The sequence below is a fragment of the Chroicocephalus ridibundus genome, chromosome 10 (genome assembly GCF_963924245.1).
Source record: "Chroicocephalus ridibundus chromosome 10, bChrRid1.1, whole genome shotgun sequence".
Taxonomy (NCBI): domain Eukaryota; kingdom Metazoa; phylum Chordata; class Aves; order Charadriiformes; family Laridae; genus Chroicocephalus; species Chroicocephalus ridibundus.
The window spans coordinates 8,076,155-8,091,169 of NC_086293.1; the positions used below are offsets into that span (position 1 = coordinate 8,076,155).

The 15,015-nt window shown below is 50.9% G+C and overlaps 1 protein-coding gene across 5 annotated transcripts in view; it reads right to left on the bottom strand.

Moving 5' to 3' along the window:
- POC1A (POC1 centriolar protein A) overlaps positions 1-15,015 on the bottom strand; it is an 89,056-nt gene that overhangs the window by 11,521 nt on the left and 62,520 nt on the right. The gene's annotated exons all lie outside the window — the stretch shown is intronic.

A 15,015-nucleotide genomic window follows, 5' to 3' on the forward strand; every position in this document is an offset into this window, starting at 1 on the left:
TCCTAAAATATGGATTTTTCTTTACACTGAGGTTTTACTTAAGGATTAAAAAGGAGGACGCAGAAAGGGAAAACAGGAGAAAGGGAAAAGAAGGATAACAAAAAAAATGTCATTTTGTAAAAAATAAAAAAAAATATTCAGCTAACAAAACTTACCCTCTCAGAAGCCTGCAGAGGAGAGGACATCAACAAATGGCATGATGCACGTTTTTTTTTTTTTATGAACTACTTCTTACAAACTACCCAATGGATCAAGAACCCAGTTTACAGCAACACCTCCGCCAGAACCAAACTGGTTCAGCTGATAGAAAATGGTGTCCCAAATTGGCTGTGGGAACGAGTCCCCCGCAAACCAGGAGGATCCCTCTGGGAGGGCTGCAGTGGGGCAGGAGCGGGCGTTTGGCTGATGCAAGGCTCCTGCTCGGAGGACCTCGCTCCTCCACCAGCCACCCAGGGCACGTCTGACAAAGCTGGCTGACCACAGGGCCGTGAGAAAAGGACGGGATCTGCAACCGAATTACCACATCTGTTTTCTCCAGGGCTTGCCCAGGAGTGAGTCACGTCAAGAGGCGGCTTTGAGCATGGTCTGGACCTGGGCAGATAAAAGCCGTGTTATTTGTGTGCGTTTGCTTGAATTAGCCAGAAAGAAGAGTGCACAACACATCAATCCCGCAAAAGAAATACTGCGCCAAAGTGACTTCCTGGGAAATGCTCTCCTTCCTTTATCATCCGCCTGGGGAGGAGAAAGCACAAAGCATGAGCCAGAGGAGAAGTGCCAGGGCAGGGGACACCCTGTGCCCACCCAAACCCCGTGGTGGTGGCTGGGGCTGTCCCTGCGGAGGCAGAGAGTGCCCGGCACCGAGCGGGGCTGGGAGCAGGATGACAGGATCAGCTCTTGCTGAGGTTGCTCCTCGTGGGTCTTCACCTTTTCCCTCGGAGAAAGGCGTCCCCAAAGCAGAATACAACATCTGCCTCAGAGGTGGGAGAGCAATGGATGAGCCCCCTTTCCAGCACCAAAAGCAAGGCAAAACCGACTACAATAACCGCCCACTTGACATCTCCTCACATCACATGTCGGGCTGCCTTTCCGTGCTGTATGAGGCCGTGATGGGCTCATCGTCCCTTCTCCCTGCGCCGGGGACCCCATGCTGCGGGGTCAGGGTAAGAATTACCCCTGGAAGCACAAGAACACACTCCCACAGCACTGCCCAGTCTTGAATAGGGAAGGAAAAAAGACCAGGGGACTTTCTCTCCTGAGCAGAGTCCTTTAGGAGAGCCACCATAAGGGCTCGAATAGAGTCAGGCAGGCATTTTCCATTTCCCTGGTCAGTTTGGCAGTGACTGCTTTCACCCCTGTGTCAGAAGTACACTCCATGTGTTAGAGGATCACGTCAGGACAATCTCTCCAGTCCCCGGGGCTTGAGCAATTGGAAGTCAGAGATACATAGCCAGAGCGTGTCTATTCCACGCAAAGGAGAGGGAGAGACAGCAAGAACCACCTGAACGAGGAAAAACAAGTACACAAGAGGGGTACTGCTTCAGGGATCAAATCCAACACAAAAAAAAAATCAAACCCAAACCCAAGATACCGGTATGTTGGCAGGAGGAAGGCTACAGAGCAGGCTCAGGGTGGAAAACTGGGAGGGGGAGAGAGTAGCACCTGCAGTGGGGACCATGAGTGGAAAGAAGAGAACCAGGCTGAGGAAGACACCAGGAAAGGCAAGAAACAGATGGTCTGAAACGACAGGCAGGTCCTTGCGCGTCACATCAGGCACCGTTGGTAACTGTTCATTGCTGACGTTTGACACCTACACCAGGGAGCATTGTCACATCTCAGCACCCAGAAGGTGAGACAACATCCTCACCGTACTCATCCCCAGCGCCAGGTCCTTCAGCTCAGATCTCTGGAATTAGACTCCAGAACAGATCCCTTTCGCCCTCCCTGCAGGTGCACCCGGAGGAAGCATCGCCCTACCACCCCTTCAAAAGAAAGGCACTTTCCTTGGCAGGGGCTACCAAAGCAGTAGTATTAAACTTAACAGCTTTATGTGACCCTGAAATGTCTGCTATTAATTGGGCCACTGACTGAGGGAACTGAAGATCCCAAACTTCAGATAGACCAAACGAAAACTCATGTAGAAAAACAACCAGTGATATTTTCCACTGTTCCTTGAATAGCCTAAACAGGTCCATGCGTGGTGGGAAGGGAGTCTAGTTCAAGTGGCCTGCTGCTCTGGACAGATGCTGTGCCCGAGACATCTCTGCTCTGGAGGTCTCCCATTTATTTGGTCACTTTTCCCTTGTGGTTCAGTTCAAGGCAAGAATTTGCAAGTTTTCCAGGGACAGGAGAGCCCCTGCCTGAATTCCCTTTGATTTCCTCGCCAACCCGAGGGTCACAGCAGCCTTCCAATGCTTGTGGTGAAGGGCCACATCACTTGGAAGGGGACACCACTAACATCAACGAGTCGTTTCGTCATCTGAGCCCGGAGGGGAAGCACGCAGATGTAGTTACCCAAGCAGGACACGTCACCGCAACGGCTTTGCCAAGCCAGGGTGCGTGGCTTAAAGATCCTTTTCCTTCCTGACATTTCAGAAGTTACCTCTGATGTCTAACACCTTGATCATTCAGGGTTTATCTTCCCTCATCTCCATGGGCTTGACGACATTACAAACTGAGCAGCTTCCCACTTGACAGAAAAAATGTTGGAAAAAAAAAAAAAGGACAATAAATTTTCTCTCTGTCATAAAAAAAAAGTATTCATCGTTTTTTCTCCCAAAGACACCCAGAAGTCTCTAAACAGGGAGTGAAAACAGAAAATTGCTGCGTTGTGCCTCCTCCACAACATGACTCTGAGCATATGAAAACATATATGACATCTAGGTAACATAAAGGAGGGAGATCAGAATTACCTCTACAAGAGCAATAAGGCTCAGTTTCTAACATCCAATCGTGTATATTACAACTTATACTTGCACTAAGGGTGACTGATTACCCTCCATCCCAAAATATTTCAATGGCATCTGGAGTCAGCTGGAAAACAAAGGCACTTTTTAATGGCAAAAAGATTCACAGTGCTCTTCTGTCCACACATGTCAAAATTTGGGGGAAAATTAGGAAAGACAAGTAATGAGGGAACACAATAGTGTCACTATTTCCACCAAGATACTTGCTCTGCCTTGCCCAGCGGGCTGCGCGCCCTGGCACTGCTCACAGCCCGCCGGGGTTCAGGGCAGAGGGAAACTTTCATCTGTAACCTGGACTTTGAATGCTGAACCCCTGCAATGGGTAGGACACAGTCCCAGCTCCTTCAGCCGGGGAGCTGAGATGCGATTTTGTTGAGCTGGGTTATCACATTCAACAACAGAAACCGTTAGAGCTCTGAAACATCCCTCCCAAAATGAGTTTATATCGAAATGTTGCATAGGCTTTGAGCAAAGCAGACATCTGCCCTGGACCACAGCACCCGGAGAGGACACACTTGCTGCAGTGAAACTGGGGCTCCTTCACCAAGAGCTTAGACCAGTTGAGTAAGTGTTTCCCAACACTGCAGAGGACATGTCCCGGAAAACCATGGTGAAGCCGGAGGGCCACGCTCCTTTCCCTTCATTCACCACATTCTCACTGCCATTTTCTGCTCGCCAGCACGAAACCACACGCTCCAGGGCAGCACAGAGACCCAAAGCGTGGGGTCTTCCTTCAGGGGATGGAAATGGTTGAAATCAACTGGCCCAGATGCTTTCTACAAGTGTCATGCACCAAAGACAAGTTATTGCAAGCTGCCCTTCACTGCCAGGCATCTGCTGCTCACCCGTCCACACCACAGCTGCCACCTGGCAAACTCATTTCTACTCAAACCTGGAAGCTTTTGTTGCAGAAGACACAATTGAGGACCTTCAGATAAGAGGCGGCATTTAAGATAAGAGAAGGTATGATCATCTCCCGATTATGCCGCCCATGCAGCCTAATCTGCCCCCACAATCCGCACGCTGGCCTGACCAGAGACACCACCAAAGCACTGATCCCACTCCCCAGTGGTCGCCCCACGGACCCCCAGGCGCCGTGTGGGACCAAAGGCGTGCTGCACAACGAAGGCCAGATAAGCGTGCACGCTGCTTGACTAACGTCCTCTCCCTTTGATTTGCAGCTTATTGTCTTGGGGACAGTGTAATGAACTAATTTCTTCCCCATGGCTGGGGACTGGACACACCAACCTCCCAGGCTTCCCTCCAGCTGTGCAGCCCCACACACCGATAGTACTGGGGGGGAATTGAGCTGCTGGTTTGCCCATTGGCAGGTCAAGCTCACAAGCTCAGGGAAAGCATTAAGCATGTCCAACTTTTGTGGACTCCCCATTAAAAGCACCTCTGAAACCCTTCTGCTCCACAGCAGCCAGCCTGAGCAGCAGGAGCCTCACCACCCTCCTGGCTCCTTCTCCTGCCTATTGCACCAGCCTCCCCTCGTGCCCCAAACCACCCTGAGAAATGGTGAAAGTGCGGGTGTCACTCCAAACGTATTGGAGAAGGAAGTAAGACTGCCTGAGCAATTCACTTTGTGCAACACTGGTGTAACACGACCAACCAGGGCAGATCCCATCCAGCACAGGCTTATCTCATCGGCACAAGCCCCGTGGGTCAGGTTTGAGAGGTGATTTCCCACCGCACGTTATCAGGAACACACCACGCAGCAGCTCCTGTTGGGCAATAGGAGATGCTGTTTCTCTTCCACCGGACAAGCCAAGTCACCGAGCTCCGCGGCACCGCCCACAGCGCAGAGGACCTGCTCCTCTCCCAGCCTCCTGCCCGGGATGGCAGAGTCCCACCAGCCTTGGCTGAACACAGCGATGGGAGAGTGGTACGAGGCTGGGAAGGGAAATTTAAGCTTGGGATTTGTGCCTGAAGCCCCACCACCACGGTAAGAGGTCTCAAAGCGTTAGCAGCAGCTTGTTGCACACCTGATGCTAGAGGAAAGGGATCATTGTAAGGAACTACAAACCCTATTAGCAAATTCTGAGCATGTTCAGGGTGAGGAAAGAAAATGGGCTTGAAGTAGGGACATACGCCTGGTCACTCAGCACAACACAATGGGGAGAAAGGCTTTGTATCAAGGGAAGCAAGCTGCAGGGAGGAAAAAGGATAGATGGATCTCTCCCTTCTCAGAGGTCCCCAGTGAACCCACCAGGTAGCATCAAACTCTTCGGAGACAAAGGAAGGGAGTAAGTCACAAAATCTGACTGTAGAAATCAGGTGGTGGAGAGTCAATAAGGGAGGAGGTTTGGTGTAGCAGACAAGATAGCCTCTTGAGAAAGCACTTGAGAGATGAGCTGTAAGATGCACAGGAAATCAAACAGCTCCGCACCTGGGCTGTGACCCAACCTTACGCATTTCAACACAGCCACAAGCTATTTCCTCAGCCGAGCACGGACACTGGTGAGGGATGAAGGCAGTTGTGAGGACCTGGCTTTAGGATACTGTTCTGCAGTCTCCAAAGAGACTGGCTCACCCTCAGCAACCCTTGTTCGGACCAACATTTCTGCCTCCTGGAGTGTATTAGTGGAGAGGAGAACATCACCACAGCAGGGACTTCTTGTAGCTTTCCAACACCTGCAGGTCTTTCAGCATTACCTCTGCTCACTTGGCTCGGACTTTCACACCACCCCATTAATAGAAATATTATCCCTATCTATGGGAGGAAAAGGCCTTCGGGACCCAGCTCGCCAGTTCCAGCTCAGGACAGGGAACCCAGAGCCAAACCAAACTCTCCCTGCAGCGCTGCGTCTCCATCCAGCGCCCAAACGCCGGGGCGCCTTCCAGAAGGCAAAGCCGCAAGTGTCCTACGGGATGGCCCGGCCAAAAGAAACAAGAACACAGGTGCTGATCTTGGCTCAGCCTCTCGCTGGCTCAGATCGTGCAGCTGCAGAAGCTGAGCTCCGCACAGGCTGCAAAAGTCAGCTGAGACAGTGGCAAAACAACCAGACGGTCCAGCCATGCTGGCTTCCACCGCCAGCAGCACCCTAGCCAGCCAGCTTAAAGCAAATCTGCATCTCCGTGTCCAAGCTGGAGATCGCAAGCAGACAAGTTACAGAGTCTTAAGCAAGTCCCTCCACCTTCCAGTGAGTCAGGATCCCCATCCACGAGGGGTGGTTTGAGTATGACCCCTCCCATCTCACAGGGCTCCAGCAAAGATCTCAAGGGTGCTTGCACAATGCCACGATTACACGACATACCATCTACGTGATAGCTTTCATCGGACAGGAGCACTGGGAAACCTACTGGCAGGGATGTGGTTGGGCTCTGTGAAGGATTCCCCACTGGAGGAATTCCAGCACTATCCAAGACTTTTGGGGGTAGGTTGACTCGCTGGTGAGACCCATATATCAGCACACGAAAGCGGTAGGTGTTGTTCCCTTCAGCCCCACTTTGTCAGGTCCAGCTCACAGAACTGGCCTGGAAAGCCTTTCACAAAGGGGCTTTGCAAAAGCCCCTCCATTCCCATCTCTTGAACGGCCCCTTCCTCCACAAGGGAACTCTAGCAGACAAAGCCTACCTAGAAAGGGTAAGAAATCCTGATCTGTTAGCACAATAAAGTAAAGGAAGAGAGATTTACCCTTCAACATCGGCAGATGAGACAAGGATGGCCCTGATGCTAGTGAGAGGATCTGAAAAGACAGGCTTCCCACGTGTCATTGGAAGAGGTCCCCTTCCTCTGCACACCGACTGCCCTGAACCCATCAACCAGGCTTCAGCCTCCAGACAAGACCTCAGCCAGAGGGCCTGCAGGAGCCCACAACTGCCAGGGTGTGATGAGAAACACAGCGCGCAGTTTTGGTAATGTAGTTCAGCCAGGCCAGGCTTCTTAGCAGAGGCCACAGGTAAGTAGAAGGAGCAAAGAAAAACCAGAGCTGCCCCATCAGGCAAACTCCGAGCGACCCTGCTGAGCTGCCAGCTGCTTGGTGGGCTGCAACCACATTTCTTCTCTTAAGGTTTCCCAGCTATTGCTTTCCTTAGCATTCCTGACATCGGTTTTCTGGCTTTACCTGGTTGTCACACCTGAGGGCGACGAGAGGTTTCCAAGTGCACGCCATCACCCTGAGACACAGTGGTCTGTTGATGGGCTGTACCAGCTGATGGACTTCATCCCTGCACAGCATGAGAACAAAGACCACAAAATTGAACACAACCCCACACAAAGCCTCCTGCAAATGCCACCTCCCACACTTTGCACAGGTCTGCCACCAGCCCATCTGTTGCTTAGGTGCGACAGGACCCATTTGAACACCACCAGCTGCAGGAACAACGTGCAAGTCATCCTGCAAGGCCACAAAGCAGCTTTATGTCCATCCAGGACACAAACACAAGGAAAGAAAAGGCCCAGGGAAAAGGAAAATCAGTGTTGCGGCTCAGAGGAAAGGAGGCATTAAAGTCTCCCCAGCACAACAGTCCTGTAAATGGTTGCAAAGACACTGTGTTCAGTCAAAAGCAATTTCACTGCCGTCTTTCCACGCAACACGTTTTGCATTTGGACAACTCAGCAGAGCTGATAACCTCGGAAGGGGCCTCCCAAACCATCTGGCCCCAGCCCCAGCTCTGAACAATTTCCATACAGGTACCTGATCTCCCCTCCGGCGAGGGAAAGCTCCCGGGTGGCCAGCTGGGACGTCACTGCTCACTCTGTGCGACTGGGAAGGGAAAGCAAAGGCTTAAATCCCTTGCAAAACCCCTTTCGGTTAGACACAGAGGCTAGTTTTAACTAACCTCGGGGATTTAAAGTGGGTTATTAGTTAAACTGGTGCAGGTAGATGTGGATGGATTACAGCAGTATTGCTTAGATTGCCAAGGAATCAACTTCAGATGAACTGATGTAAAACTTTTTAAGAATAATTTCCATGCAGCCCAAGAGTGAGTAAGAGCAACAAGAGGGGAAAAAACCCTTCACTGAGTAGTTAAAACCACTTGAAATTTCTCACTGTATAAAACCAAGGAGTGTTTAGTGGGAAAAAGGCAAAGGGGTACTCAGAAGAATGGCCAACACAGGCTACAGTTCTCCACCACCCCATAGCCACAGTTCACCAAAAGCCCTGGGGCGGTTCACACCTTGGGGAAAGCAGAGATACCTGGGGAGGCGGTGGAGCCCAGATCCAGCATCTCCCCCTCCGGCAGGAAAGGAAAGTGTTCAACTGTCCTTGGACCACAGGACGGGACCATCCCAGCTCGTTGCAGGGTGAGGGGCAGCTGATCCCGCAGCTTTCCAAGCAAGCCTGGGTAATGCCGGCGTGAATTAGGGAAAGATGGCTTTAGCTGACCTTCATTTAGCTTTCTGCTGCTCCTTTACCATCATTGTACATTAGCAAGGTATTTGCATCTAAAAGGCAGGCAAGCCAATCCCAGAGGGGCCAGGGCAGCAGGCACTTGCAGAAGGGGGCAAAGGGGCTTTTCATTTAAAAGAAGGAGGGGAAAAAAGCTACTTTCCTGACTACTGGGGCCAGGCTGGAAACCCCAGTAACACAGAAGCAGGTAAAGCATGCCCCTGGCTTTCCCCTCCAGTGCTGCGGTGGAGCCCAGCGCAGTCCTGGTGAGCTGACCACATGTGGTTTCAAAGCCACCTCCCACCTTCAATAGGTGGGAGAGAGGGAAGGAAAACGGCCCCCAACCACCGTGCCAATTTTCATTGCTATTAAATATAATCATCTCTGCTCTTTCATCTTTGCTTCTCCTCCGAGAGCTGGCAACAAAGGCAGCACACAGCACGGAGAGGCAGGAGAGTGGGGTAACTGCAGCAAATAACGTAACCTCCGAAATGCGCTGCCGAGCCGCAGGGCGGGGAGCGCAGGGAAACCCACCGGCCGCAGGGAAGGGAATGGGCCCATCGCTATCAGAGGGGTGAAGTGAAGTGAGCGGTTGATTCCCAGTGCAGGGAACAACTCAGCACCAATCCCAAGCAAGTCTCACTATGTTAAAATATCACTTCGGAAGCGGGCAGGAAGGTTGGCCCTCGGCACAGGCAGCTGCTTGAGGCAGCAAATTGCCAGAGGTTGGCAAAATCCTCCCAGGCTGTGCCATGCCCTCACCCACAGCCCGGGAACAGCAAACCCATCGCTGAGTTACACAACATCGAGCTTCCCTGCCAGCTCCCACCTTTTGCAGCACCGGGGGATGATGGAGGTAACTCCAAGCAGGAATCGCTGCTAGGGAGCGCAGGTACCAGAGGGGCTGTTGGCACAGACCTCGCGCTCCATCCGGAGATGCTGTCAGGCAGAAATCCCTCAGAGGAGAGCAGCAAGGGGCCAGGGTTTCACCCCGGTGCTTGCTCCTGACCCCACAAGTGGGTATGGCAGCACAGCAGACCTCCCTGTCCTCCAGGAGCAGGACCTACACGTGCACAGCACCCTGCCCTGCAGAGCTGTGCTCCCCATCCCACCCTCCCGACACAGGAAGAGAGAGTGGTGCTCCGGTTACTTAATTTATTACCTGGTAGCAGCAAAGGGCAGTTTAACCCCAAGCTCCCCCTGGTCCTGCTGCCTGTTTTTTTCCACAACTCTTCTCCCCTCCCAAGGCCACCCCCACAGCCCCCGAGTCCCTGCTCCAGCTCTGGAGCATCCTCCAAGGACTTATTCTGCAGGCTTCCGTGTTCCATCCTGTGGGACCCAGACTAGCAGCTGGCCTTTGACTCAAAGGGAGCAGACACTCACTTGCAACCAGAAAAAACACAGCAGCAGCAAGGGGGAAATAAGCACTTTCTCTTACTCAGCTCCACATTTGCAGGAGATGCCTCTGCCCAAATCCCCAGCTGATATCAAAGGCAGGTGCTACATCAGCTGGCTCAGAAACTGGTTCTTCTGGTGGCTTTGGTTTCTCTCAGAAAGCCATGTCAATGCTGGGCTATTAATGCCTGGAGCATTAGTAACAGTTGGCTCTTCGCTCACAGCAGCTCGTGACCATACCTGAGCCAGGCTGGAGGCTGAGGGCCCCTCTCCAGCTCGCACGGGTGCGGAGAGAGAAGACAAAGCCAGGATGCTCCTAGGCTGCACCCCGCTGGCTGGGTCAGCTGAGACTGCTCACTGCTGCCTCGTTACACACAGAATTTGACTCTTCCTGTCTGCACAGAGAGGCTGGCAGAGCCACAGCTTGGAAAAGCAGCAGGCCAGTTTGGGGTATGGGACCCCAGAGGCAAAGGAACACGTGGCACCTTGCCAGGCAAAATCCTGGGCTGATGCAGATGTATTCGTAAATGACAGTCTGGACAGTCTCGGCAGAGGCGAGGGACAGCTTTGTACCATCTTGTGCAGGGTGCTGCACAGCAGCAACAGATCTGCCCTCCAAAAGTAAGATGAAGCAGCCCCACGGACTGCGGTAAAGTCTCCAGAGCAAACTGAGCCTGCTCAACACCACCAACACGGCTCCGGTTAAAGGTATCTAAGGAATTTTCAGTGTCCTCCACAGCACATAGCCCGGATCACGCCTCCTCTTTCCCACCTGGGCTGCCAAATTTAGAAGACCGATCCCATGGCCCACCCTTACTCCTGCCCCTGCCTCCCTGAGTGACCTGCAGGTACGCAGGCAAGAATTTCTGCTTTTGCCACCCATCACCTGGGCCACTGTCAAGGCATTTTCAAGGACAAACCACCCCTTTGTGCTCAGGTGAGCTCCTCTCCCCGTCTCCAGAAAAGACGCCTGGCTGATGGGAAAGGCCATGCCAGCAGGCAGGTTTTCACATTCTTCTCCAGCACACCTTGCCCCAGACACTTCGCGCAAATGTTCTTTTTTAAGATCTATTGATTTCATAAATAATAGAGTAAAGGAAAGAAACACATCACACAAATACACAGGTCAAATAATCTCTCCCTTAGGAAACAAACAGGAGCTAAAAAAAAAAAAAGAATAACCCAGCAGGCGCACACTGATCTTTAAGCAAAAGATCAAGTGGTATTAAAGCTATTTCTTAATCAACTTAACAGCACGTAGGTATGGCCAGATTAAAATGGGTCACCTTGAGGGGGTCTTGCTCCACAAACCTGCAGCTTGCAGCCTGCCCTTCTCACTCCTGAATCTGTGGAAGCAGCCGTAGTATTTTGTCACATTGTCGTACTGAAGACAAGCCCTTGAAGAAGAGAACAGCTCCATGGCGGGGCAGCTGTACCTCTCCCAAATCACTCCTCTCCATCATGCGTGCAGGATTTTAGTCTCTGCTGCTAGGGCATCGTCTTGACAGCTTTTGTTGCAGTACCTCCCCCCCGCCCCCATCCTGTGGTTTTGTTTTAGCCAGATGCTTTCCAGCTGTGCCACCGCTGCTGCAGAGCACGACAGGGGAGATGCCCAGTGAGCAGGAGGGTTTGCAACCACCTTTCCTGGGCAGCATCAGCGCCAAGAACAGAGTCAACCTGCCATTCCCCACCTGTGCTCTCAGACCTGAAGCCTGGGGTAAGTCACTTCCCAGCTGAATGCTGCCATTTCCACTCCAGCCCTTCACCTCCACACAGGAAAGTACCACCCTGTTAACAGGGACTTCACCTGCAGCCCAACACAGACAGTGCCAGAAATAAAGAAAAGTAGTAAGTTCCCTCACTAGACATTTCCAGAAAAATCATGTTGCCACACAGAGCACCACCACTGTGTCCTCAGCCTGACCAGGGTCCGGAAGGCAGCAGTGAGTTATCATCCGCATGGAAGATGCCTACAGGGAGGAGAAACAGTGAAGGAGAAGCGAGGTGACAGGTTTTTGGCACTGGGTCACAGCACTGATTCAGCCTAACTGTTTTGCAACAACAAAATGGTGCATTTCCAGCTGTATTGCATTATCAGGGACAAGGGCTGGAGTGAGTATAAAGAAATCTAAGGGTAGTCACTGGGGAAAGACTTCCTTGCAGATGGCAAATTCATGGCCTCAAGCAGTGGTCACCTGGCATGTCCCAGCTGCAGCTAAGCAGACAATGAGCCGCCCTCTGCCAGAACATCCCCAATGGTTCACCATGCTCATCCCCCACCAGAAACCACCCCACAGCACCCTCTCCCAACAGGCTGATGTAAGCACATACCGCCGATCTTTGCTCAGAAGTGATACCAGTTAACTCCAAACTCCACCCAAAGCCCTAGGTGACAGCCACCACAGGTGCCAAACAGCAGAAAGGTGCGCAGCACAAATCCCCAAACAGCAGAAAGGTGCCCAGCACAAATCCCCAAACAGCAGAAAGGTGCCCAGCACAAATCCCCAAACAGCAGCGCCAGCTGCTGTGCTACAAGGAGACAGGGAGGAAGTCAAGGATGCTCAAGACCTGTGCTCTGGAAGCAAGCCCACCTCTCTCTTCCCTGACACACTACAGTCAAATCTCTAATGAGCTCTTCATCCACAGAACCTGTACCTCAAAAGAGGAAGTCATTTCTGTGCATCTCCCCTGACAAGGAGAACAGGGGATTGAGGAGTGATGTTTGCCTACGATGACAGTTCTGATGCAGGGCTGGAAATAGATCCCAGCTTTCCCAGAGACACACATACGCTTCCTACAGCGGGCTAAATCCAGGTTAAACATGCAGAGGAGCATCAATAAGAGCATCTTCCTTCCCATTGCGTTTCCTCCCCAAAACTCCAGCTGATCAGGTCATGCCGTTTGAGAAGCAGTTGGAGACCAACCATTTCTAAAAGCAAGAGAAGAAACGCAGCCCTGCTCTCACGTCACAAGTGACAAACCTTTGCAAAACGACTCACTTCCCTCCCCTCCTACTCACTCGTGTTCCAAAAAAACATTTTGTTCAAAAGCAGCTCTTCAAAGAGGTTATATAATAAGTGATTTGTACCACAAGGATGGCTAGTTTTAGCCCAGCTACTTAGATCATAGTTGGATTTTTGTTTTCTAGTTAGCTGGCAGACTCGCGTCCAGTGACGACCCTGCGGGCAGAGGGTGCTCCTGGCCATCTCGCTTCCCGGTCAGAAGAGTCAATACCACAGCACTCTGGTGATTTTTGCCTATTCAGTTATGAGCTCAGCTGTGGTATCTGTCCAATTCCAGCTCCCAGACAGGAAGGAAAGTGGGCAGTGCTTGAAGATTCTTACTTTTTCACAGATCACCGTAATGTTTAACATGCTCCATACTCATAGCAGCCAAAAAGCCATTTGCAGCAGCGCCGGGCTCCCCAGGGGCCAATCTCGGCACAAAGAACTGTTGCTAAAAGTTTAGTGAGGTCATTCATCTGGCAAATGTAATGGCAACAACTTAAACTACTTTTTTAAGAACTTGGCTTCAAGCATGCCTTGGAGATCCAAAACAAAATCCTTAACTCTTTGTAGCCTCCCCGTCCACAGTTCACCACAAGCGGTTTTCAAGGTAGGGTATGTCCTCATGCGGCGTAGAAGCGATGTCAGCCAAGTACAAACAACGCACTCCTCCTCCCTCGGCTCTTCCACGGCTCCCCGAGTTAACAGCTTCGCAAATCAGTCACTGTCAATGTTCCCAAGTCAAAAAAAGATTGTGAGCATAAAAGGAAAAGTGGATTTAACTCATTCCAGAAGCTACTCTCTCCTCAGCACTCAAAAGCCATGGTGCTTAGTGGATCGAGTTAAGCATGGAGCCTAGGGACAAGACAGGCAATAGGATGTGTTTTTGAGGTTATTGCTCAATGTTTAAGCACAAGGATTATAATTTAAATCTCATATTGTCCCCACCTTGCCTGCTTCTCAAGCAATAGCCACCTTCAGAAGTGCTGGTACGTTTTAAGTCCTGATATCTTACTCCAGGTAAGAGGTTGTAAGGAGGGGAAATGAAGAGAGGGCAAGATGCTGAGATTTGGGACAAGGGAATGATCACGATGGAGCGTACTGTCAGAAGAAATTCCTTTCAGATTACCTTTCTTGCCATCTAAATCGTACAGCGGTTGTTGGATTCCCTCTTCTGCTGCTCCCCACACCCACTCACCCTGGGTTACCTCTACAACAATACATTGTATTGATCAAATGAGTGCTTTTAATAAGTTGAGTCCAGAAAAGCAACTTTCCCTATATCCCACTGGCTTGCCCTTCATCACCTGAGCATCTCATCTGTTTTAAAAACACAATTAAATCTTTCAAATGGATTCACTCAGAACATCTGAAAAGAAAGAGTGTCTATATTGGATGTGTCCAAGTCATTTGTATTGCCATTCTCCCTAAAATATTATATACAAATTGCTGCTGTGGTCTCTAGGATATTAGAAACTACACATTAAAGGGAAGCAAAGGCTATTTTTAAAGCCAAGCTTAAAACTAATGAATGCTGGAATAGCTTAAATAGTCCTCTCCCCTCTACACCCCCACCCCAAAGGCCAGTGCATAACATTGAGAATCAAGTTGATAAATTAGGCTCTTTCAACTCATTTTTGTCATTGCTTCAGCAGCAGCAGCTCAGGGCAGGACCAGCCTTCTCCTAGCAGCAAATTGGCCACACGTACCTGCGAGTCCCCTCCTCCCCACCCACCCGCATCCCAACATAAGCTCATTTCAATCAAAATGATGTCAGCCTCTCAGCAGAAAGCCACTGAAAGCTTATAGCAAGAGCACAGAAAAAGATCGCTGAATCGATTCCATTAGCGTAATCTAACCGAAAATAATGATTTATCAGCCTCGGAGCTTGGAAACAGAAAACAAACAGTCTGTGGCAGAGCAGAGAGAAACTCAGATTTATAATCTACCCAATAAGCATGGAAATGAGAAAGCTCTCAGCCTCTTGCAAATGAAAGAGTGAAATATTGTGATAATACCAACAAGGGGCTTTTAGAGATATAGAAAGTACCAGGAGGGAAGGAGACCAGAAGCTTCCTGGAGGTGGCAGGGGAATGCGAACAGCTTGACCCAGATGGGATGAGGAGTACTACACTATCAAGACGCTGTAGGAGCAGACACAGCCTGCGAAAGAAACAGGTGCAAAAACAAATGAACCAAACCCAAAAAACACGTGGGCTGGCCTTAAGATCTGCTAAGCCCCATGTGAAATAAGGATGCCAGCCAGTTCTCAGGCAAGCATCCAGAATGCCCACAGCACATCTGGAGATGTGC